General features: G+C 45.0%; 1 protein-coding gene across 3 annotated transcripts in view; it reads right to left on the reverse strand.

The window, feature by feature from the left end:
- The window catches only part of LOC146185282 (zinc transporter ZIP10-like), a 75,757-nt gene extending 52,092 nt beyond the window's left edge, over nt 1-23,665 (reverse strand). For 2 of the 3 annotated variants that reach the window (XM_084606224.1, XM_084606225.1), the window contains exon 1: nt 23,482-23,665. The gene's annotated coding sequence lies outside the window, so the exon portion shown is untranslated. Of the gene's footprint in view, nt 1-23,075; nt 23,232-23,481 lie in introns of those variants that run through there. The other variant, XM_084606226.1, reaches the window with a different exon arrangement.
- Nucleotides 23,666-27,443: the final 3,778 nt, after the last annotated feature.

Raw genomic sequence — 27,443 nt, forward strand, 5'->3', positions numbered from 1 at the left:
ACATACATACATACATACATACATACATACATACATACATACATACATACATACATACATACATACATACATACATACATACATACATACATACATACGTACGTACGTACGTACGTACGTACATACATACATACATACATACATACATACATACATACATACATACATACATACATACATACATACATACATACATACATACATACATACATACATACATACATACATACATACATACATACATACATACATACATACATACATACATACATACATAGGAGATATTTTTCATGTCAATAGTTGATATGGACAAGAATTAGACTTGTGGTGATCTTAGGGAGACAGCTATCAATATATATATATATATATATATATATATATATATATATATATATATATATATATATATATAGGGGTAATGAGGGTGCTCGTTATAATATATGAAGGAAAGAAGCCAACAGTCGGTGAGGCCAAGGAAAGCATTGGGGATTGTACTTTATTTCTTTCTTCTACTTTGTGTTTAATTCTCTTTTCCGTAAACAGATTAGATTACTAATTTATGGGATTATCGAGGTAAAACTTGTAAAAAAAAGCAACAAAAAGACATAAAGTACAATCCCCAATGCTTTCCTTGGCCTCGCCGACTGTTGGCTTCTTTCCTTCATATATATATATATATATATATATATATATATATATATATATATAGACATGGTTTGCTTGTTACTAATGGGCCAGAGTTAAATTCAAACAGGATGTCACACAACTTTCCCGATTATCTATTTTATAGATAATAATCGATAATCGGGATAATAATAGATAATAATAGATAATAGATAGAAAAGATAATCGGGATAGTAGATAATAATAGATAATCGGGAAAGCTGTGTGACATCATATATATAAACACCAGATCCAAAAAGAACATAGCTTTTTGCATCCGGGATAAGTTATCTGATCGCATATAGTAAATTGTTGGAATAATTTTCTCAAAGATGTTCAGATACTAGCTAAAGTTACGGCGTGCAGACTGTACGAACTGGTGCTTGACCGGTCAAAGTGTTAATGCCGAGAACATCATCGCTTCTTGCGTGCACGCGCTCATTTTTTGTTAGCAGTTTGCGGCGTCACTTTTGCGTTGTACTCCAATATTTCCACGAATAAAAATGCGGTGAACCTTGTTTATAAGCGCCTTCACACTATAGATGGTCGCTAATAGCACGTACACTAGACCTGTAATGAGCAGGTAGGAGCTTAAGCGCGCCCTCCCCATGACCTTGAGAGAGATAGCACAAGTCAGGACTGAAGAAGTAGTACATATGTTGCTGTGCATTGTCTGTGAAAAGCTCTTGCATTCAGAGTTTCTCATGAGACTATGAATTTGTTTTTTGCATTTGCCAATGTCAAGGTTCTTCCTTTCTTGCTTTTCTTCTTCCTTTTTTTCCTTTCTTTCGTGAGCTCTATCATTGTTTTTTGTTTTCATGTTTTCTTTTTCTGCGTATCAGTTTTTTTATCGTTTCCTTTTATTCCATTCTTCTGTTCATCTATAATCACTTGCACTCGGGCAGGGACAACGCATAAACTACCGCATAAAGATCATTCTATAGATATTACGATGAAGAAAAGGTATTCTAATTAATTGTTCGTTTTATATTTAACTGGTTTTTGTCTCTCATACAACAGCACTTTGTTTCTTGTTGGAAAGACATGAAGCGTAAGTACATATATGCTATTTTCGAACTGAAGTGTTCGAGCAAAAAGAATTTTCTCTATAACTGCATTTCTTATAACTGTACAACGAGTTTACGATGTCAACGATCTGAAAGTGCGGCACCTACATGACGCAAGCCATGAAAGCCACTAGATGACGGCTACCAGACCCTATTTCCGTTTTTTTTTTTTTCTTTGTAGGTTATTTGTCACCCACCCATCTCCTCTGTCACGTACTTCCAAGAATGGGTGGAGTTGCGAACACTTCCTTCGGGTACTATTGAGAGAGCTCTCGTTCGGCGCGTTTTTTCACTGCGACATGGCGAATCGTTCATGCGCTGTCGCTAAGAGGCGAGCGCACCGATCCAGTGCGCGACGACTTGGCCTTTAATGACCAAGTAGGTTCGGTGTAAAATTCTCAAAGGCTCGATTTACCCGAAGACTTGGCACCACGTCGTTCTGTGCTTCCGCGCGCTGTGTGCCAAACCCATCAGGGTAGGGCTGAAGGCACGGCACGTTTTAAATGCCTTCATTTGTTCATGCGTAAAATAAAAAAGAATAAAGAAAAGAAAAGGGAAAGTAACCGCTGAGCGTGCATAGTGGTGAAGCGCGCTTGCCTGGCCATTACGCAAGCCGGATGAGCAGCCCAAACCTGCTGCTTGCAACATGCGTGGCGACAGGCGGCTGCACAGCAAGGGGACGTCGAGATTCGCGCGCGCGTGACGGAACGCCAAAAGCCTCGAGGGGTGCATTAGCTCGGCAGCGTTCGCTGCTCTCCCTCTAAAGAACCACATGTTCGCGGCTTGCCATTCAAATTCGAGTTGCGGCAATTCGTGCACGCGTGCGCCACGATGCTCGCACATTGCGAACGCGAGGTCGCGCCGAGGCAAGTGAGTAACATGTGTATCTAGGGTCACTGCCTCGCGTCATCGGAACGAAAGCGCAGCGAACCCTGCGCGAAAGGTTTGAAGGCAGAAAAGCAACCAACATGACAAGGCGCCGCTGCAAAGCCAGAGTTTCCTTTTTACTGGGTGCACTATATATTCGACTTGAGTAAACCGCCAAGCATAAACACTTTTCTCCGTGTTTTGAAACTCTTTCGGGGCTGAGTTACTGCCCTATTATGAGCGGCGCTATAATTCCGTTAAATCTTGGAAGTTTTCCCGTTAGCAATGAACACAAAGGCGGGTAACTGACGTCGCTTCTCCACCCGCCATAGTGACCCGAGATCCCCGGCTTGAGTAAAAAACTACAGAAAATGTTCCCTTGTCAAACAGGAGGTCTGTGCGGTTTCTGGCGCTGAACACGCTGTGATAACAGACATTTCTGTAGTAATATCGAAATATTTTACAGCTACAACAGAAATGTACCACGGAACTACAGACTACAGAAAAGTAATACACAAGATTCTGACGTTGGCAACAGACCTATAATATATATATATATATATATATATATATATATATATATATATATTTTTTTTTTTTTTTTGGCGCGGTTGCGCAGTTTTTTATTTCAGCCTGTGGCGTCATAATGTAGTTTTCGACGCGTATAAGAGATTAATGTGCCAACGTGACCCTCGTTACGGTGCGTAGGAACTAAGAACACTCACGGCTGTTGATAGTAGGCCTCCCACGCTTCTGGCGTCCTTCCCTCATAACGTAAAAGGAAGAATGTCTTGCTTCCATATATTGTCGCCACGGTCATAACTGTGTTGCATCTGCACCAGAATTAAGCGAGTGACCATCACTAAAGAAAAGAATCCTAACCTTGAGCGACGTCCAAGTGCTGAAGAATGTCCTCTCGTTGATTATTCAATTAGTCGCCTATTTTAACGCGCAAAGACCACGGTGTTGACTATTAAACACTTTGCACAGCACCCGCGGTCCATAACTAGCAACCTTGTGTGCATTAACTCATCAATAAGACAGTGTTGTAGCTTTATCAGAAATTCGATTGCCGTAGCCACTTTTCAACCGGAGAACTGGTTTTCAGCAGCAGAGGGCATGGCCACGTGTAATTTTGCATACCAGATATGTGACTGGAAAAAAAAAGCATATTAATTACAAATAACTAACTTTCCTTCCGAAACATCGTAGAGTTTACGCACATATTATCATTAAGGAAGATAGTGACCAAACAAAGTGTCAACTAGAGACCAAAGCAGAGATTGGTGTCTTTCGTAGACATATACCTGGTCATAAACTGTTGGCCGAAAATATAGGCGTGTAGCTTCTATATTTCACAGCAAAACAACCAACTTCAGCGTATGGCTACCAAGCTTCTAACGTTCTATGTTTCGGGTTTCTTATACCCCTTCATAAACGTAAGGCCTCGGCACAGCTACGGCTTCGAAATGTCCACTTGTAATGTCTCTTAGTAACAAACACTTCGCTCCGTTTAAGACTGGGGCCTTGGTGCCTCGTGCAATTAACCTGGTTCTGGGAGTGCTTGACAACGACGTCACTGCGACACATTCCGTCTTTATGCGTGGCGTTTCTTGCGTCACAAAAGAATGGAACAGGACGGTACAGGTAGTGTCGAGACGCGGAGGGAGCGGCCTTTAAGTGAGGGCAAGGGAAAAAAACGAGCCGTGCCTCGCGATGGCACCGCCGCGTCATTTTCGTAACGGGTATTTCCCATGTCAACGTTGAAAGGCTCCAACCACAACGGCTCAAAACAAACGGCGCTTCGGCCGTGGGAATAGAGATCAGTCTACTTTGGGACAGGTGTACTTGTTTTCGCAGAATACAGTGACTTCTACTAAAGTTGCCACGGGAGAAAAAAGTTTACCGACTGAGTTAGAGCGACGGGTGCGGGAACAAATGTGGAGAGTAGATACGATAGGCCGCTTCAAGCAATATTACTGCGCAATTTTGAACTTCAAACAGCCGGCAAAGTACGGGATGACGGAAGGAAAAACAAAATGGGCTCCTATCTTCTTTTTTTTTCTTTTTTTCAGGGAAAAACCCTGACACTAGGAGATCAAACGGTATTGCGAGTGCCTTATGCATTATAACTTTATCAACGCCTCACTATGAAGAAGAGCAAAGCGACGTATGATGCATACAAGGTTTCTGCGGCCGTTTTTGTTTGTTTTCTATTCTTTCTCACTCAAGAAGACGCCAAAAATCATCCCCGAAAACTTCAAACAGAACAGTTTCACATGAGCGAAATGCAGAAGTATTATTATTTCATTTTTTTTTTTTTTCATTTCTCGAGCTCACCGCCCGGAGAGGCGATGGTTTCGATTTCGAACCCCGTGCCAGGACGAATTTTCGAACTATGAAGTTTTTGACAAAGCTGCCTGCCTTTTCTTTGTAGCCGTATGGCTGAGCTTTGATGGACCTTATTTTAGACCCTTCCAAAGATGGTTCCTTTTGTCATCCATCTTTTTTTAATGCTTGTTCATTGTTATTGACTACAAATCGCAAGCTACACTCAACCTCACAATATCTTGCTAAGAAACGGGTAGGGCTTACAAAGAACGAGCACAAAGTGACGGCTTCTAGACATACACGTACCTGGAAATACCGTCATCATGCGCTTACCTGCAGTGAAGCATGGTAAGGTAGAGATTAGAAGCATTTAATGATTGACCCTGGTCCAGGTCGTATCCTAGTTGATGAGTTCAAACCTATATCGCCCAACACGTGGTCGATATGAGCAATGAGATTAGGCCACAATAATTGACGAAAAGCATGATTAAAATTGGTTAGCTTGAGTTTAGACCCGTACCTGCACTTCCAATACCCATACCCCGTGTCAAAGGCTGAGCAGACGAGTGAAAAGAAGAGCATTCAGTAATGAAACACGATCAATTCTTAACTAACTAGAGCCACTCATGGCGAGTTTTTTGCCACTTCTGCATTGAACCCTTGTGAAAATGGCATTATAGAACTTTGTACCCATGCGCTTGGCTAAGCCACCATTCATCTGTCGAGCAAGAGCCCGCCGTCTCTTTGGATGAATGTGTTTTCATTATGTATATGTCTACTGATAATATTCGATGTCGTTGACTGAGTGGATAAAGTTACAAGATTAACATCATAGCTGTTGCACTAAACCGAGAACATTTGGCTTTGATATCAAGGATTGAATTGTAACGCTAACGACATGCAGAAAATCTTCAGATTTTCCTACGGCATAGTAACCAGTAGTGCACCGAACACCGAGCCCTATAAAATAAAAGTCTCCACTAACAGCATTTGCTGTTAGCAAGCACCGCCGTGGTTTTCTCATAATACTGAGACAGCCTTTTATTATGTAAAATTTTTATAGTCTGATGCTTAATCCACCCTCCGACCAAGCGATACCTTTATATGCTTGCATAAAAAATTACGGCATAGTTGAAAATTTCTGGGCTTCTCAAGCGTGGCCCTCAAGCACTATTAATTATTATTTAATCGATTGACGCGGAGGAAACGCAACAGCTTATGTCTTTCACTTGCCAATGTATTCCAATCTCTTATTCTGTTCCTAATACGGTTCTGCTGTATTCCTGACTGCATTCTTATTCGGTTAATAGACGCAATAGCTTCTTTTTTACAGGCCTTAGAACCCCTTCCAGACAAATTCTTCACACAAACGCCAACGTCAGAAGTTTCCGCCCTTACCGCCTGACATTCTGTCAGGTGCAGAGGGAGAAATCGCCTTACGCATCCCCACCCGCCTACCGCGGCTAGCAGGCGGATGCTCCACATCCCCGCCGATGCCGCCGACGCTGGACAGTTCACGCCTTTATGGCCTTAATATTAATGCATTAAATCACTATGGGCCTCGCGACACAGTATAAACATGAGGCCTATACGGCGAAGAAAAGTTATGCACTAGCCCTACTACCACAACAGCATTGCGAAATTAAATAGCCCGTTTGTCTCCTTAACCAAATCGTACGTTCAACGCGTTGTAGGACCGGAAGAGGACGTGCAACTTCTTCCTTAGCTGCCGAGGGTTTCTTAGAACAAACGCCTCCAATTACGCAGCTACGGCGTTGTTCTCCTGATGACGCCACCGGGTAGAATGCCGTCACTCGGACTTCAAGCGGCGCCACCGATCACGGTGTGTTCTCTTGGGAGGTTGCGCAAGGAACAATTTATTTCGCTATCGCCAGACATATTTCGCAAGTACTAGCGTTTCGTTCAGCGTGTTCTTCTTGCTATTAAACGTGTAACTAGCGACAATGACTAACTGATGCCGTCGAGAGTAAAAGGGTCTGAGTAAACCTAATGGCTTTCTTCGCCTTCCCTCCTATCACTTGACTGGCGATACACACCGCCTGAAGGAGTCCTAAAACAGAGATTGGTCGATTGTTGCTGACGCGCTCATGCACGTTCGTCGCTAGCGAATAGCGCCAGGAGATTCTTTTGCGAAAAAATACACCTGAAACAGTTGACAGGTTACTTCACTGCAACGAGACAGCGCTTTCGCGTGTACGGTGCATCAACGCTGAATTACAAAAAAAAAAAAAAAAAAAAAAAGAAACTCATATTTTTGAGTCAGAGCACCAGAGTTATAGCCTGAAAGCGAGGACCATTCTCGAGAAATTGGCTACATCACGCACAAGTCATATGCAGCTGTATGTCGATGGGAGAAGTTTTCATTATCCAGCAGTTTGTTCTATGATAAAGATGAATGGACGAGCTTCCGGTGCTGCCCCTATTCCACAAAGCAGGGCAGCATGGCGAGTGGGCATGGACATATTAACCGACAATATCACAGTAGCTTCACCGAAGCGAGTTTTAGAAATCCCCTTCTGTTCGCTCAAATAAGTAGTTAATCACGCGAGAAAAAATACATAACTCGACGAAAAGTGTCATTTCAGCATGGCTTACGTCAGTACTTTCTTTCAAAAGAAGGAGAGATGAATTCGCCTACAGAACGCATCGGCTTAACTAGCGATGCACTTCAACTTCCGAGAGAAGAACGCAACCTTAAACTCAAAATAGTTGCCTCCAAGGCCAGCTACGCGATTGCCTCAGTTAGAGGTTTTTCCGGCGAGTAACAGAGGTTCATTGCACTGACGCACATGGGTACAAGCCGGACGCTCATTCCCATACCCATGCGGATCTTCCGAAAGCAACCTTTTCTAGGCGTAGACGGAGTGCACTTTTATCGTAGTGCGCAATCTCGTGTGCAGCGCGGCCGCTTGCTCGCGCGTGAAAGCGCGCCCGGGGAGGGAGCCGCGGAGGCAGTTTGCCGCAACAACCGGTGGGCGCGAACGCGATGCGCTCGGCCGGCGCGGCCCATAAAATAAGCGGCCGAAAGCCGGCCTCTACTCGCACGGCGTTGTCCCACTTTCGTAATCGAAGAAATTAAGCACGCGAATGACAATAGGGGGGAGTGCGCGCTGGGACGCTGCCACTACGTGTTGGCAGTCATTGTAAGGAAGCAAACGAAGGAAGAAACAAACTTGGCGGCTCCTCGCAGCCGCCAAGTTTTCTTGAGTATCCAGCATTTTATCTTCACCCAGGGTAACTGCCCGTGTGACTGCTCGAATGCACAAGAAAGTGAACTCCCCAAGCGCTGTTACCAGATAACTATAGTTTGAGGGCATATTTAAATTGTGCTGCCAAATTTCTGCTTTTAGTCAGCTGTTAATTCTTCCGCATGTGTGCCTAATAACAACAGAATGTAAGCAGAAATATTATAAAGCATTAACTGGGGCATGAAGGGCGGAGAGAAAGGGAAAAGGAGGAGCAAGTTTCAAGGAATGCTCACAAATAAGCCTGCTTCTCAAATTTCTAGCTGACTACGCCGCTGCAGGCGGCATTATTCGCACGGAAGCCGCTGAAACTTGAAAAGGGGCTACACGTAGCGATGTATCAGGGCTCACGGATAACTCGCCCCCAATGCATGACGCGCATCGAATCTGTGCAGCCAGGGTGATAATCGCGCCTCAGCTATGAGTTTAGCCTCCGAAGTTCTGTGCAGTGCTTCTGAAGTTAAGCGTAGAGTAAGCTGCCGGCATTTGCAATTAAGATCACTGCCCCTAAGTTGAATTAGTCGAATATTCACTGGTGGAAAAATGGCATTAAGCTGCTAGGGACAATGGAAGGGAGTCATCAGCGGAAGTCTTCACCGCCAATTTCAAACCGCTCTTACTTGCGGTCAGCATTGACAACTCGCCTTCTGGTACTCCTCTGGTAATCCTCCTGACGCTGTCTCAATGCTGCACGTATTTTTTGCAATGAGAGGGAACGTAGCTAGGCGGAAAAGCGCAGCACTAAATCACGCCCTGCGGCACGAGCTGAGGCCACCGAACGCGTGTTGGCATCTAGTGCCACTGGATGTACGCATTCCTTATATCTGGCGTTTTTTTTTTTCTTTATTTCTGTCTCTGCAAACTCACAGATGTAAACAAGTCGGAGAGGTCATGGCCCGTCTGGCAACCTTACGTTTCTCGGATGGTGGTGCGATACGTTCCTCCTAAGCTAGGTCTATATCAGCCTGTGCATGCCTGAGTGATCATAAAAATGCAGTCACGTAAAACGTGACCAATGCGTTAAAACGGCGAATTATATAGTCCATGAATGTTTTGGAGGGTTTCTCTTTCTTTCTTTGCGAGTCATGCCGATCAGTGGCATGTCCGCTTTTGCGGTTTCGCGCATTGTGAACGCCAGGTTTATGATTGAAAGTGCCCCTTTTAGAGTGCCGCAAAATGATCAACGTGGAATCACGCGATAGAAACACAGAATAAGTGTCATTCCTCGCATGCATGGCCTTCACAGAAGCGCTTCGTATGTAGCTATAGAACAAAGTAGTAATTATGTATGGTGGCTCTTCATTGTGCGTTTTATGAACTTCGACGCTGTACTGGGCTGTAGAGGACAGCCCAGCGCCCTCTCGCTTACATTGTTCGAATTGAATGCTGCCATATTTCTACCTGGATAACAAAGAAAACGCGTTTTAGTCATTCATGGCTGTTGCATGGATTACTCTAGTCTGTTTTTGTTACTAATTAATTCAAAAACTACAAACAATTATTTGGAAAAGAAGACACTGAAGACACTCGTTTCTCTTTATCGCTCCTGCACACCAGGAACGCAGTTATTACCTTGCTGAGTTGAATTTAAAAGAAGTTTAGAAATATAAAATTATAGAAATTATAGAATTCATATTATTGAATTTTCTGGACAAAAACGCAATAGTAACGTCCCTTGTTAAGGTGGCTGCTGTTCATATTCACATCTCGTATTTCTTAAATCATGTCACACGTTCACCGCCAGCTTAATCGTACTCCAAGCATGGCCGCGGGTACATAAACCAAGGGAAGTTAAAGCACGGTAACAAGACTCTTCTGCGCTCCTTCAGATGAAAGATTATGAAAACCGGTACCAAAAGTCAGTTAGTGATTTGAAACTTAAACTGACAAATATTAGCTTTTTTTACAAAATGCTAAAGCGCAGCTTTGTTGGATTTAATTTCAGAAGCACAGCGTACAGCAGCAGAAAGAGAGACGGAAACGCCAAACATGAATACCCTCTGCCCTCCTTTTACGCATCTTTGTTGTTGTGGTTTTAGACAGGATATCTGCGCCGATAGGGGCAATGAGCGACGAGAAAATAATGTTCAAAACAAACCTTCGTTTCATTCCTGCACTGGGGAACCAGTTCATCGTAGCAACGCAATACGGTCCCCTTATTTGACGCTGAAAGTTACGGAAGAATCATGCGCGTCTCTTTACACTTGTCGGCACATTCCTGGCGATTACCTTGTGTAACGAAACGGGAACAAATACGTTCCTACGCAGATCATATGCAGTAAACGTTTCCTCCGAACTGAGTACATCTGCGAACAAAAAGCCGCTGAACATGCAATGTCTTGAACTCCCGCCCTGATATATGTTTTCTGAGGTAGTTCCTGTTCAATACAGCTCTATAATCCTTAGTTAAGCTCGTCTCCTGCTGCACCCAGACGAAAACAGGTCCTCTGGTCGAAATGTTAGCTAGCAAAGTAAAGTTCCTGTTGAATGCTTGTTGGCTTCGTTTTGTCTTCTGCATAATGCCCGGCATACAGCACTTATACGAAAATGCAGTCGCAGCCCGCCAAGTTGTTTTTTTTTTTTTTATAGCACAGATAAAAACGTGCTTATGAGGTCCCTTTGGTAAGCAGCCAGAATTGCTGGTAGGGTTGATGTCACTGCCGAAACAAGATGCAGCATTCGGTTACCGTGACCAATTGTTTTTCCGCTTTAGGAATGGAATAGCACTGACGTCAAGCACAAATGGACGTACATCGTTACGGCGTGCCAGGCGTTCGCAAGCCTGCGGTGTGCGGGTGGTGCCGGACTGCGAGGAAAAAGCGTTCTCCTTGCAGCATTTGCCCCTTATGCACCTAGTAACGCTGCGTGTCGAAGAACGATGAAGTGTTGTAAGAAGGGACGCACAGTAGATTGTTGCTATTTCTTCCTATAATACCGATTGCTTACAGTTGCCAGTTCTTGAACAAAGTGCACACGAAGGAGAGAAAAAAAAAGGGGGTTTGACACTTAACCTCTGGTTTTAAGGGTACGATTCGAAAGTCTTATTGGTTCCCATGCGCGGCTTCTCTTGTGAATCCTCGTTTGCGTAGATGCGTTCGCTTCCACATTCCTTGAAATATTACCCAACAAAGACACAAAGCCCCACTTAACGAAGCGTTATGCACAGAGTCATCCACTTCTAGCTATAACATGGTCACTTCTTTCGAAGCAACATTGCGTCCGACGTAGGCGCATATCGAAGCAAAACGATACATGCATAAAGAGACCTACAGGGGCTGCTTCATATGGTATGCCACTTGGCTTTATTACATAGCCAGGTCGGACGCAATGGTGGTTTAAACAGTGACAACGTATACTTTATTTCCCCAGCACTACGCCGGACATGACATCCAAGCGACTCGGTGGGTTCCAATCTCATACAACTCATCTATTTCAAAAGAGAAGTCATAGTTTATAGTTCCTGCCATTTTGCACATGTCATATGGTCTTGAGCGTCACACAACCCGCCGTCTTATCAATACACAGCCTTGCTACCTGCCAACTACCAGCTGCAGAGACTTGCCTGTGATTAACCGCTCGCAACGCCAACTACACAAGGTTTTCTACAGAACGAAGGCTTAATTTAAAGTTATCACGTGAATAATAGAAAACAAGAACCCAAGACAAATTGTAATACTCGGCGCAAACCATGCATACTAACGACGTTTTTATGCTTCCTTTGTCTGCCAGAGGTGTGTCTTTTCGTGGTGTGCCAATTGTACTATAATATATCTGGAATACATTATTTCAAAGAGCGCACTATGCTGAACATCAACCTTCCGCGTTATGACGTTTCAGAAAAGAACAGGGTATTAAAACGCTCCTCTGTCCCATCTCATACCTCACAGCAAAAATATTAAGTAAAATTGTGTCTTTCGTTTTTTCAGTTCACGTAGACGTAATTGGATTACGTCATTGTTGGAATTAATTGAACAGCATTCACTGCGCTTCATTTCAGCTTTGTGAAAGCACTCATAAATAAAATTTCACACTTGTTTCTCACTTTCACTGTTTTCGTCAGCAATTTGCTTCAATTCCACGTTTGGGTGTCTTTTTTGTATTCACCAAAAAGAAAAAGGGAGGCTCCCGAATACAGCTTCTATGATGTTTCAGGACATAGCGGGAGTCCTAGACGTCAGCTAATTACTGGGCGGGTCAAAGCTTCGATAGAAGCGGCGTAATAGTTTCGAGACTATGTGCCACAATTCGGATTGCAGTTGCTTCAAGCGCAAACCACTACTTCCGGGTGCCTTTCACGCACGTTAGAGCTCCATGCGCACTGATCGCAGATCGCCCGCATCGGAAGTCGGCGGTGATCGAAAATGTGGGGCATGGGCGACACCAGGCAGTGCTTGAAAAACGTGTGCCGGCCGCTTTCAGCGATAAGATAACCGCCCCCGGCGATCGAGGTACATGCTAGACAGCTGTAGCTGCCACGATAGTGGTCAAGACGCGTGAGGATAAAATGCGAGTTTGTGCTTTCTTGTGAAAGCTGGGCGCGTTGGGTAACCCGGTGCTGTAGTTGTGTGTACAGTTTAAAGGTTACCGCTTTAGCGTTGACTTTCTCGGATTAAACTCCTTTAACTCAATTTAGTTTTGCGAACGCAGTAACGAATGAGTGAGATACTCTGTCAGTATGATTCCTATACCATGCATCGTGATGTTTGTCGCTAGCCGTACCAGACTCACTTTCTGAGTTACCAGCTAGCGGTACACAAGCGCCATGTCATCTCGCCTTGGCGGCGCGCGGTGGACATATATTGGCCCACGTGTCGAAGTGCACTCGGCGTCGCGGAGGTAGAGGAATAGGGACTGCTTCGATTGTGCCTGACTAAAGTAGAGAAGGGGGTCGCTAGACCAGTGACTACATACGACAGTGAAAGCAAGAGTAAAAACCTTGCAGCGTAGTCGGTCGTGAGTTTGATATGATATCGCACAACCGCAGGATTGGTTTTAAGCCGGTTGGAAAGATCGTCTGAGGACTTGTTTACTATGCTGTAACGGAAGGTTCAATAGTGCATAGCAATGGATTTGCCATGAGTCCACGTGCAGCGTTTCAGTGAAGAAAGAGTTTAGGAACGGAATCCACGAAGTGTAGCACGCGGTCGAACAGAAGATTAGCTTTCACTTATTCATACCTCTCGACACCCAGGTTATGTCAGTAATATGTTTATTAGACGACTTTAAACAGCAGACCGCAGAAAAATTAACTGCCTACGTCTTCACTTGACTTCGTGACGGCCGGTAGCATGCGAGAAACAACTCTGACTCTGCGGCTTCTAATGGGTAAACACGAGACAACAACTGCTGCACCGCAACCTCATCCCCACTCACCGCCAGAACTGGGCAACCTCGCCGACCAACGTTTAAAGCGTTCAGTAATAAGTGATAAATAAACGGCGACGACAACTTCGTGCCTGGTAAAAAAATTCTTATACAACTATCGCTCAGAAAAAAAAAAAAAAAAAAAAAAAACGAAACCTCATCACACGTGCTCCCCATACGAGTTCCCCGCAGTGAAGAGCGGACAATAAGGGGGAGCAGCTGTTTTGTCAGCTGTACTGCACAAAGGCTTCAAAGCCAACAATCTATGGCAAGGCGCAAACAACACAGACAGTCCAGCACACCTACGCTATTCTATACCGCAAAGAAGGCGTGGAGGCTTACATTCATCAGTAAACGCGGATACTTTACAAATACAAGCATTGCAGCGAATAATACCATTTAAATTTTGCCGTGAGAAATGAGCCTATTGTCGACGTCGTAGACGTTTCATCAATAGTGCGGCACCAAACGCGTTGTAAAACTTCGCATGAATTTTGGTGCCAGTCGGAATGCTACCGGCTGAACATCAACAGCAACCAAAACAAACAGGCCTGTTTTGACTGATGCCACACGGGCTCACATATTTACAGCGCATCTCTATTTTAATCGGCAAACGACACACATAGGGTTCGACTTGCACGCTGCTTTAGATCCCGGCACAACATTATCTGGGGTAGCTAGACATCGCTACTCTAACCCTCGCGAATGATGAGCAAAGAGATTAGAGGAGAAAGCCTTCAGATTACTTTCTAAGTATAATACAGCATGGCCGGACTACAACGGCTACAGACGCTGTCAGTCGAATAAGGCCAGCCTTAGCTAAAGTTCACAAATACTTGGCGAAACATACCGGTCGAAAAACAATTCGGCCCTTTTCAACTTCAGTCTTTTAGTTTTTTATATTGCCCCACGTGGACCAGTGTTCGCAAAAGCCCAGCTTCTTTATTTGTTTCCCTTTTTGTTTACTTTTTTGCGCAATACCAAATTAGCACTACCAGCTTGTGGCCCGCTACAGTCGATAATGCCGGTGTAACCGCAGAAAGTGACCTTGAGCACGATACAGTTTACCTAAAGAGAAAGAGAAGAATTGGAAGCACGCCCATGTTGGATAAAAGACGACCACTCTTCGCGGCAAATATAGGCAATCCAATTCCGGGTTTATAATTTCTTTTCTTTCTTTTTTTATCTTTTACTGGACGCGCTTGCACTCTCTCAGCACGCGGTGTGCGCGTGTCGGAAGGAGTGACGCAATACGATAATCTCTCCGCTCTCTGACTTTTTCTCTATTCTCTTTATTTGCCCGAGGAAACAGCCCCGCGGTGCCAAAGGTGTAGCGATATATAATAGATGTTATATCTGCACCGTCATTGGGTCACACCTTCATGTCCCGACTGCCTAGAAACACTACTCAAACCTTTCTCGCCGCATGTTTCAATGCACTTCAGCCATGCTATCTGCACATTATTGCCGTTTAGTTGTGCTCAGTGCGCCTCGGATATGCTGCAAGGCCAGCTGACCCTCGCGCGGCAAGCCTGCTACCAACAGAGCGGCTGAAAAAAAACTGCGAATAAAGAATGCTCTATCTCTCTCTATCTCTCGCATGTGCGCGCGCGAGCGCGCGGGGTTTGCTGTTGATGCTGAGAGAAATGTGTTTCAATTCAATGATGTGACCGGCACGGGGGCAAAATTAATATCTGTTGAAAAGAAGCCTTCTTATCAAACGTGTGCATACGGCAATCAGACAAGCGTATCACGCTTCCCATTAAGTTGATAGCGGTGCACTTACCACCAACTATCACTGTTAGTAGTGTCAAAGAAAGTAACCACGTGACGTAAGATGAATTACGAATGGGTGGTTGTAACAACAGAAAATACTGCCTATCCGCATGCCGAAGTTCATAGCGCAAGAATCATTATAGAGTAAGTGCAAATACAATGGATACGAAACCTTAACATGAAACATACGATCTTGCCTTAACTATAGAGAGGAAAGCTGTTTCTCTGTAAGATTTCTTTACGACAAATTATCTACAAAAATTGGATTCTTTCAAACCTGACGGAGAAGTAGAAATAGTTTTTGTTTTGGGGATCGGAATCGAGAGCACAGAGATTTTCCTAGGGAAACCGTTAGTATTGCTGTAGCGCGTATCTACAATCAATAGCGTCGATGTTGGTTAGGGAGCGTATTTATGCCTGAGGGTCCGCGCAGTCGGGGCGGAATGCGAAGCACCGCGAAGGAGAGGGCAGGCATTTCGAAGGGGAGAGGGCGCGTTGCGTTCCGGTCTCCCGGAATCGATGTCCCGCTTCCTGGTCGCCGGCTTCCGGCCGAGCTTTTGTCTGACCGCACTGACCTCTTTCCTCACGGTGGACGCCCAAGAGAAAGCGCTCCCGACCGAACGTGTCCTTCTGATTTACGCACCCTCCCCCGCCAATCGTTGTCTCCCTCCCCCTCTTTCTCAAGCCAAAAGCGGCCGTGGTGAGTACGAACATACCAGTCAAACGTGGCCTGCCCCGTACACGACATAATTCAAGCCTGTGGCTGCGTCACCCCTAAAAGGTACCCGCTATGCCGCGCAACCGGAACAGATATATGGAAAATGCTTCTGCACGATCCCACGAAAGCGAAAGGAGAACGCTGGGAAAGGCGTGAAAGCTACGCGACGAGGAGACGTGGCCCGATGTTGGCGATAAGCGACCTCATCCATGTACCTTCCGTGTGCTCGACCAGCGCACTATAATTCTGATTAACCTTATTCAGAGCGGAAGCGAGTCTTGGAGCTTAGCGGAAATGTTTCCAGTGCTGTCAGCGCATTATTTTACCAAGCATCCAGCTTTAAAGTTCGCCTATTACATCAGGTGCAATATAAAATATGTTCACATTTAATTGCAACAGTGCAACTTCCGTGGTGCGAAAAACCACTTGTTCTTAATGTCACTGTACGAAATGGAATCTACTCCAAAATATCCACAAATAGCTGCCGAAAGGAATTTATGAACTATAATTAATGTATAGCTTTCCCGTTGTGCATCCAGTTACGTAAGGATGCATGTATTCAGAGGAAGCGGTCATTTAATTAGAACCGCAATTCCCTAACGATCACAGTTCAGTTCGTGTGGTGCAGAGAAGTGCAAAAACTTTACCTTGCATATACGGGAGAGCGAAACGTAGACTCAGGAGCATTGTCCTCGCCTTAATCCCAGATCATTGATCGCCGAGCAAAGCCCTTACCATCGACCTCCAATCATCTGGGACAGCCACGGTAGTACAGAAAATTTACTGCTCTTTCTGCGTGACTCCGCGTCCTGCCAAGCCACATCTCCATTCGTTCTTACTCGGTACCATCTCAATCGCAGGAATCTACATCAAGGCCAATTAACCATTCGGAACTGCAAATTACAGGCTACCTGTTTGCGTTGTATACTCTATTATTAGAGTTCTATGAACATTTAATTTATTCCATCTACTTCTTACTCGGTCAATCAGTGGCTTTTCCAACGGCATCATCTGATCAGGCATATTCCCCTTTATCGCGGACATAATACACCACTGTTTGTTCTACGAGGATCACGTTCACCTGCTTTCAAACTCCCTATTCTTGTGGCGTGATTGTGACTCGCATGTGTTTCGGTGCTTCGATGCCGTCGTTCTACGCGTCGCTAAGCATCACGGCCAAGAAGGACACAACACCACCACACGATAGAGCTGGCACCGTTCCCACTGTTTCAAGGTTACTCCAAGCTTTTCTAACTATTGCATAAGTTACGCATTCGTTTTTGCTCCTCCCTTTATTCAAAAACTAAAGTTCGGGCAATTTCATCGATTTATATGGGTGTTGTTTCAGATCACGGCGATTCAGAAAGTTATTTTTGTCCCCACAGATGCCCCTATAAAGATTCCCCTAGAGCAAACTACTGAATGACAGTGTCCTTTCTGTGGGTATTCTTGTGAGACATTTAGCTCGAACATCAACATGAGTGACGCCCTCATCTTGACACGCAACGCTTGGTACGCACGCTGTCTAGGTGTAGCTTAGCCAGCATCGTGATGCAAATAGGACAAGTATAACTGGTTTCGGGTGCCCCACGCGTAACTCGGAAAGGCAGTCCCGGCTTGAAGTAAAGTGCAAGTACCCCGCAGGACAAATAGTGTTGGAGATGGTAATGCAGCACTATAGGAAGGTAGTTGCATAATAAGCACTAAAGAAGCGTAAGATAAGATATTCGCAATAGGAAGCTTTCATTTCGCTGTCAAGGTCTCATCTTTATTCGTCTTTTGAGTCACTCGCATTGGACTGTCTCTCTGCCATCGCACAAAAGGGAAGAGAAAGTAAATTTTCTATTTACTTTTGAGCAAACCTACGCGGAAGAGCGGCCTACGTGACGCAACGCTGCCTGCTTCGCGCCTCAAGGGACACCAGTCTACTCGCTACGATTTCTCATTCTGCTTCGAAAAATTGCAGGCGCTCCAAAGCCGTAATTTGCATGCTCACGTGCTGCGAGAGATTTCGCACTTGACAAAGAACTCGACTGCTATACTTTAAAAAAAATAAAAACCTGCTCTGTGTGCAATCCGCTCACGGGCAACTGCCCTTTTGCTGAAAACAATTTTACTGCACATGTCGAGCATTTTATTGGTATCTTATTACTACTTCAATTCTTTAATCGCTTCGATTAAGGCTTCGATTCTGCTCACTAGTGTACCTCTACGTGCACTGCTTTTTGCTGTGTCCTTCGCACACTTCACATCGATCATATTTAGTGACACTTTTTTTGTGTATATTGTTGCACTAAATAATTCACCGTAATCTTTTATGTAGAAGTTCTTCTAACTACAAATGCTCATTTATGGTTTTCCTAAAATTTTATATTAGCGTCATTGTTTTTCCCAAATTTGCTATTGTGATTTTATTTATATTTTCTTTTTTTTTTTTTGCACCTTGCGAAGAACTAAAATATATGCACTTCGGGACTGGGCAGCGCGGATATCGAATTTTTTAACCCCTAACGGCAGCAACCGTGCTTTTATTCGCCTGCTTCGAAGCACTGAACAAATATCTGTGAAAAATTTCCAGTATACGCGAGCGAAACTAACGGGCCCCTGCTATGCGTCGTTTACTGGCATGCCCCTACCGGCACTTCAGAGAGTCCTAGCATGCACTAAGTGAATGCTCGTGGAAGCCTCATGCGTTGGCGAAACCTTGGCGAATTCCTCGACGATCCTCGCACCAGCCTCACTGCCATTCCTGCAAGCCAATCGATCAGAGCTCTCATTCATCATCTCCTCTCTTGCTGGTCACATGACCTGCTGAATGTTGGCAGGCCGCTTTAGGATCCCGCCCATTGTTGCAGCCATGCAGCTCGAAGATAACACCTGGTCTCATTTTATCTCCAGGCTTATGACCGATGCATAAGAAAGTTGTAACCCGATAAAGTGATTTTCACAAACGCAAGAGCTCTTGTAGCAAGCAATTATTGCAGCTGCGTTAAAGTTATTTGAACGCATAAGCTCTCATTCATGTTCTCAATCTACAGCAGGTAAAAACAGTCACTGCTAAAAAAGGTAGTGTCGCTCTATGGTTAATTCAAACAGGCAACTGGACCCCTTAGGCAATTATCAAACTGTCCACTAAACCAAGAAGTACGACTTCATCACGCATACTATATGTTCCTTTTCTAAACTGATGCATTTGGCGCCAAAAATAAACAGCAAGCAATTCGTAAAACGCTATGGTTTTCAGCACGTTCAGTGACATTCAGAAGTTACTGATGTCTCATCGACCATTAGTTTTCAGGAAAAAAAAATATTTGCAGTGGGGACATGGTTTGGCATGGTTTGCACTCTAGGCACATAGCATGGCATTAAGTGATACGACATTAACTTATCAGATTGTGCTTGACAGCTGCCTGCAGGAGGTAAACAATGTAAGCTTGCTGCTGCGTTCGCCGTTATCTTTCGAAGAGCAGCATATGTGCAGGGTGATTCACTACTAGCTATAACATGCCAACTGCTTTCAAAGCATCATTGCGTCCGATCCGGCCATTCCATAAAGCTAGGCGGCAGGCCATACGAAGTACCACCTCCGCGTCCCACTGTGCATATATCGCTTTGCTTCGATAAACGCCTGCATCCGACGCAATGCTGCTTTGAAAGAAATGACCGTGTTATACCTAGAAATGCATCACCCTGTACGTGCACAACATCACCACAAGGAGGGCAGGAGGAGTTATGGAGCCATACTTTTTATGAAGGGGGGCACGAAAGGGTACCAAATATATTATAACAACTGGGATTGCTGCATGGAGCGTTAGAGCATAATTGACTGAACTGATCAGAACCCTGATAGAGGCGCAAATAGTTTACGTGTTTGACTGATTGATCTACCGATCGATTGGGACTTTAATGGCATTTATAGAGAAAGTTTGAGTTTGACTTAATTTTTACGTCTAAATGTAATGGGCAAGTAGAGGACTGCAACACGGCTGTTTGGTCGAGCATATATAGGTGCTCTCAAATTACGAACGTTTTTCCCTCAAGAAGATTTCTCTGACACCATTCTAGAAGGAACGTTTCCAAATACTGACTTCGCTGACGAGTTCGCTATAAATACACGGCCTTTCCCAAAAAAGGCCTCGTACCGGAAAAAAAATTGTTTAGTATATGATTGCTATCCGTGTGAACGAAGACGCAATGACTTTGACCAAACTGTACGGTTGAGTTCATTCAGGAGCCATGTCAGATTTTTTGCTGCCGAACACAGACCTAACAGAACATTATGCAGTATTATATTGTCCTTATCTACGAACGTGTTTTTGCTTTCTTTTTCATTTCATAAATCTCCCTAGCCTCAAGTAGACGAAGACAGTCGTCTTGGCAGGCCATCTTTTATTGCTTTCAGCGACCATTTCGTTCTCTCTGCAGAACTAACAGAATTCATTTTCACATATATATAGCACTGCTGCCTTATTTGCCTTGTTTCATGCTTCATCAGTATTTGCACAACGGCCTGGCGAAACGACGTGTATTTTCATAGCCAATAATTATACTTTGCCCTTCGGAGATAGATAGGCATACCTGCTTGAAAAGTGGCTCTCAGCGCCCGGTGTGCTCCTCAGCTATTTCTTAGGTTTCAGTTTTATTTCGCAAGCTGCTGTTCTGCAACAACGGTATTATTTTTCTTCTTGGGCCGATCACAGCTCTAATAAGCAACCCAAACCATTTTCTCCCGGTTTCGAACGCATTAAATGCTCGTGCTAACTAACATCAACTTAAAAAGAAATCACGCATCACATAGACGACGACTTTATTTCCTGAAGCCCCCGCAGAGTTCTTAGCACGCTTTCTCGTTCTAGCGTCACCGATTTGCTTATGCTAATGCGACAGTCCTTTTCTGAAAAAAATGTCGCAAGTATGAGAAGTCAGCAATCGGATATTGGGACACCGTCCTCCTTTTCCGAAGAGTGCACCTCTACGGAGCATGAAAGTGGAAGTGTGTGATGTCGACACCGATTGGTTCGTATCTCAAGACTAATATTCCCTACAGCCAGATGTTATCGTTATTGGCAGTGTGTGTAGAATTCTACATAATTTCGCAGGCCACTACCAATGAACTAAGGGGAGCACCTGTAGTGACGCGTAAGCACCGCGCCCTAAAACGTCCAGAAGTGAAGGAAAGGACGCGCAGCGTTGGCTAGAATGAACCCGTCTGTCTGCGACCCTAGTGCAGGCAACATCTTCTTCTGCAGTTGATAGAATTGTGGTTTCGTTTGGCTTATGGGGTTCAGCATCCAAAAGCTACTGCGGCTATTACAGACGCCGTAGTGAAAGCTCCAGAAATTTCCTCAGCGAGGAATTGTTTAACGTGCACTGACGTCGTTCAGCACCCATGGACATTGCTTGTTGCCTACATCGAAAAGCATCCGCTGCTGCCGGGATTCGATCCCGGATCATTTGGCACAGTAGTCTAGCGCCATAATCACTGCACCACTGTGGCGGGGCAGTTAGCAGAATTGTGCATGATGTTTTCATGCAAGCCGCAACAAATTCCGTACCGGTTGGTAATGCTACGAGCAGCTGCAGCCCACGAAACAAAGAAATTAGGCTTTATTTCGCGATTCAAGTTTTTTTTTTTTTCCTTTCTTAGCAGAGCATGCGTCCCAGGAGCTCTTGACCTTGACAGCCTCTTACTGCAAGGTCTAATGCCGCCTGAGTCTCACGCGAAAACAAAACAGAGTTTGCAATTCTGGCTTCTTCCGGAGAGTTCAGTCCCGTTGACCTCGGTGAGTCAAGTAAAGAGCAAACAGTGCATAGCTTAGCATATCTATTTCAGTATCAAGTGACATCAGTCTCCGTGCCGGCAATCTGAACAGACGGCGATCGAAGTGTCTCCAAAACAACGCACCGAATTACTGTAAAAATTACAACTGTCGTAAGTATGAAGGTGAGCTAATGGGAAAGCAAAAGATGCAGGCAAGCACTTCTTTCCATAAAATACAAATGCACCGAAGACTGCTGAAAGCCTATATTTGTGGCTGAGAATGGCACTTTTTCTGACGTCAAACCACTTCGTACAAGCTTATGGCTTTCTTCTGCCTGCATTTCTTCATCGCCCTGACAACCAAATGCCTAGCGACAAGTAGTATAATTTGTAAACTAAGGAATATTATGAAATGCCGTTAAAAATGAAAGTTAGTATTATTGTCATGAGCAACATGACCATAAATGGGCAAGCACGAATCACGAAATAACCAAAGGGAATTGTAGACCTAACATCCAGGAGGCGAATATCACTTTCAAGGCTTTTGCATACCCCTAACCGCATGCGAAATATATTCTACCGCCTTATAGTCACACTTGTTTCTTTTAGCACCTCTGCATTTAAAACCATGCTACCACATTTCACTCTGTTTGCGTTGCGACGGCAACAAATTGCAATATATTTCCACCATGAATTCCCCGAGCAATCTGATATTTAATAATGTCTAAGTTTGCTGAGATGGCAGAGCCATGCTATCTTACTTAGCCAAAATTAAACAATATTGCTTTATGTATGAGCCCGTATAACTATTAGGCATACCACGCACGCGTGCACATTTCATCTGACATGATTATTTTGTTCTATGAGAGGAGAATAAACTGTTTATCTTTCTCTCGCGCGCGCTATTTAAAAAGTACAATTACAAGGATTTCACGTCCACCCCACAAAGCACAGACCTAATGCGACAAAGAATTCCCCCCCCCCCCCCCCCCTGAAGTTTCGAGTTGTATACCCGCGTGTGCCTCGGGACCATGCGCGACCTTATAGAAAGTAGCTCACAACGCTAACCTATCAATTCAACGTCAGCAGCGTCTACTTCTCTCGGCAAAGTGCACTACGAAAACACCTCAGTGGCACACAACACGCTTCCTGTACGTTCTAACGACACATTCGAATGCCTGAAGCGATAACAACGCGGTTTCACCAGCAAGTTCCCGTAAACCCTGCGAACGGCGGAGGGAGAACGTGTCAGTTTTACGCACCTGGTCTTGAATACCACATGCAGCAGGCCTGTATTGACAGTAATTAGGCTCCTGATACCCGGCCAAAAAGTAGCGACACTGCACAATTTCACAGAGAAGCCGCAGTACAACATCGAGGGCATCGAAAACAACCATCATGACGTCAGCGAAACGAAGCAGACAAGCACATCAACCGCACTGTCACAATAGTGCCTTCCCCGAGCACTCTTTCGCATTTGTGCAGAGCGCACTCGCCGTTGTGGACACTGCGTACAGCAACCACTGAGGTCAGCGAAAAAATAGACCATTGGAATAGATGCTGCAGACAGCCATGCGCCTACGCACACGCTCCGTATAGTATCTGCAAATCGTGACGCTCTTGGGCCGGAACACTTTCGCGACTCGCGCCGCGAGCGTCTCAACTCACCGGCGACAGCGTTGTATCCGAAACGGCTTGGCCGTCCTTGCGAGGCAAACGGGGACAGGGCCTTCGGCCGGCTCCACCGGCGACGCAGCAGCAATGGCAGCAACCGCGTGGCCCGCGCGACGGCGGCAGTGATGGTGAGAGGGTACGGAGAGGGCGAACCGGCTTTGACGAGCGTGGCTGAATATCCTGGCGGCGCAACGACGTCGAGTTCGAGCAGGGCTTGGAGGCGCACCCTGCCGGACGGAAGTCTCCACAGATGACCGCTGGGTCCACCGTAAGACAGAGCTTCTTTGGTTCTTTGTGCAGCTGCCGTCTCCTATGCCGTTTCTCACGTATACCATCTCACTTATACGCGCTATCTCTCTCCCTTTCACATGCGCCGACAATTACACGGCGTGAACATGCCAATTTTCGAGGCGTCCTAGAAGAAGCGTGTGCTTCTGAGAGGGGCAATTTTCTGTGCACTCAGCCAATGCTCGGCGGGGCCTGAGTGCTGGCAACCATGTCATTAGAATATATTGCAGAACGACTTTTGGAATGCGCAGAAGGGTTGGGCTATACGCATACCCTTCTGCAAGAAGGTCAGTCGTGCCGGCAACCTGTTCTGCAGGAACTGGAGCACTTCTTACAGATGTCCTGGAGCTCTCAGAAAGGTTTCCATAACAACATGCACAGTGGGAGAAAGAAAACCAAGCTTAATCACTTTATATCAAAAGCGTGTACTGATTTATTCAAATATTTTCTGTGTAATTAGGTACGATATCGAAATCTGCTGAGATGTACAGTTCCTCGATGCGAAAGTGTATCCGGATACAGGGCTAATATTGAAATTATAAATGAAACATATTAACCGATTTGACCTCGTGCACAAAATTAATACTGTAAAAATTAAATGCTGAAGAGCGGTTGTTTTATTGGTTTAGGATTTCAGTTTTGCGCTTTAACTGATTTAATTGTGATGACGTAGATATTTCATGTGAGAGAATACCTCTGAACAAAGGCAGTGGTGCCGCTACATGCGTTCATGAATGTTTCCTAGCAATACTTCTCCTGGGCGAAATACATTTGGAAAGAAATAATAAATCTGCGAAAACCTTTCTGAAACTTTGATGCGATTACCGTGCCTCTTACAAATGCGACCATTTCACTGTTGTAGTTCTTGTCCACAGACACAGGACAATCCGCAAAAATGACGCGTACTACAATGATTATGTGCTTGCTTTCTGGCTGTGTGTATGTGGCATGTGGGTGAGTGCAGATATGCATTCGTGTGGATGTATGTACCGGATCTTCGGACTGCGCCTGTGCATCTTTAAATATTTTTACAACGACACGAGTGCTTCTGGTATTCCGTGATGCTGTCAAAACATTCATTTTACCACTACATAGTCACGCCACTATGGCTCAGTGTTTAGGGAGCTCAACTGCTGATCACAAGGACGCGGGAAGGATATCGACCACGGTGGCTGCTTTTCAGTGCAAGCGAAACGCTAGGCGCCCTTGTGCTGTGCTATGTCAGTCCAGTTGAAAGAACCCCAGGTGACCAAATTGGAAGAACCCTTCGCTGTGGCGTGTCACCTCTGCCTCTTTGGAACTTAAGCCTTATATACCATGTAATACCTAAACTTCAGCAAAAGAGCAGCAGTATGTCGGAATAGTTATCAAAACATTCTTTCAGTACCTTTTATGAGCTATAGAACTGCACTTGCTTTAAAACAATTTCTTTTCGGATGTTTGTCATGAGATTAACAAAACAGAATTTGACGATGACGCGGTGGAAAAACGACCTCGTCATACAGGGCGTGCGCTCTTGATCTCGTGTTGGGCCGGAAACCTACCGGAGTTTTCCCGGCCGTACAAGCGTATTCGCTCGAGTTACTTTGAATTTTCCCAAGGCTAAGAGGCTTCCTAATCTAGAAATGCGATGCTTCGGAGGGATTCCCGCTCCTTTCGACTAATATTTCGATACATGCTGTTGTAAACATTGGCTGGTTTTGTTGGAAGTATTACACTTTTCCGTGTCAGTGGCCGGGGCTTATCTCCAATGCCTGCCACGCCACCGTATTTTTGAAATACCATTTCCTTCTTTCTTTTTCTAAAATGCTAGCAAGCTACACCGTTTCTCTAGCATTGCAGTAGTCTCCATCTTTGCGTTTGGGCTATCAGTTGCCCCGATAACTCCACGACATCCAGTTGAAACAGCATGCTTAGTTATTTATCACTGGAAAGCTCTCAGTAGGCCTGCTGTCTACACGATACGGCATAACAGCAAAATGGCAGAAAAGAAAACTAGCAAGTTTAGGTCATAGAGAGAGATAAAAAAGAAGCATCGCCTTGGCCCCCTCCTTCCGCCTGGGAGCAGTATCATTGCACACAAGATTGAGAGTTCGAGTATCTGAGATGCGGCCGGGTTTTGATCGAGGCAAAATGAGAGAACACACGCGCAAAATTCCTTTGGTGCGCGTTAGGAAAACGAAAATTATTTTAGAGGCAACCTTTTGCCCCATATTTAATACCTAGCTTCGGCACCTAAATTCCTGAACTGCTTGTATGAATGAGCATTGATTCCTTCTTCTTCCTCTCGTTCTATCCAGGATCCCCAGCAATGTTCTTTCTCTTGTTCTACTCTGAACTGCTTTTAGGCGTTTACACTATGTTACATCTAAGTTCGTTAGCCTACAGCTTGGCTAACAGGCTCAGATACTACACATAAAACGCAGGAAATAAATATACCCACAGACTTAGCCCAATATATGAGAGTGCAGATATAACCCCTTGTGGTAGGCGACCGCCTTATTGGAACTGCAAGTCCTGAGTAGAACCTACTTAAAATACGACGAATAAATTACACCTCAAAACAAAAAAGTCGCCGCCGTTCTTGTTTGTTTTATTTTGTTGTCTGGTTACCAGGTGTCTGACTCTCAATATACGCAGCTATAAATGGCGTGGTGCAATACGCATCGTACAGGTGCATTCTCATTGCGGAACAAATCTTTTTCAAGCATCCTGTGCGTCGAGGTCGCCGCAACGCCTTTCGCTACGGCCGCCCACGCTAGAGGCGCCTTTAGAGCCGCTTCGCGACCCTGCTCGGTTACGTCTTCATCTCCTTGCAGCGGGACTTCTTAGGTGATGAGCCTATCGCAAACAGCACGCCGACGCAATAGTACGCGTTATCCTTCGATGCGACACTCGTGATGACGTCACACCTCTGCTACTCTCTCCTTGTGTACAGAGCAGGGGCTCACGACCGGGCTCAACGTAGCCGCAAGTGTTAGCCTCGGCACACCCATAACTGTGTATAATATGCGTACGGGCACGTACGCACACAAATGTCAGCATAAAGATGATCTTAATATTTTCGCGTAGTTCATCGAGCTTATTTTATTGCAACAAAGTGCAACGGGCTGGCGTGTATGCGCTTTCCTGTAGTTCAACAGCAAGGATTTGAAGACGCATGCGGTTGTTCCCACTTCTGGTTGATGTTGCCATTTTTCATGTGACGACGATGCGCTCAATGTCAACGCTTCCAAAGCATCTCAGTAAAAATGCAGCCTCTTTCAGCTGACCTCTTCTTGAGCAGGGTGGTAACGGCCTGGTACCATGAGCGCGCTTTCTGTGCATGTCTGCTTTTCTTTTCTTTAGAAACAATGTTTGTCTAAATGAGACAAACAGCTCCATTCTGGCAACCGGTAGCTAATCGCAGAGCAGAGTCGAATGAAAAACAGCAGTGAATGGGGCTAACTACATTTCTTTCATTGCGTCCTTGGCCATATCGGTCCCCGCTTTCACCACGACAGGGAAAGCGCCTCCGAAGAGTTGTAAATTAGAACGAAGGTCGCCGAAATCAAAGTGCACGTCAACTCGCGTTGATTTACCTGAGGAAATGGTAGCCGTGTGAACGTTTCCAAGCTACAGACGTTGGTGCTCCGTGCCCTTTTGGTCTGTTGGTTTATTGGACTTAA

The sequence above is a fragment of the Amblyomma maculatum genome, chromosome 6 (assembly GCF_055883805.1).
Source record: "Amblyomma maculatum isolate TAMU_Amacu chromosome 6, ASM5588380v1, whole genome shotgun sequence".
NCBI lineage: Eukaryota > Metazoa > Arthropoda > Arachnida > Ixodida > Ixodidae > Amblyomma > Amblyomma maculatum.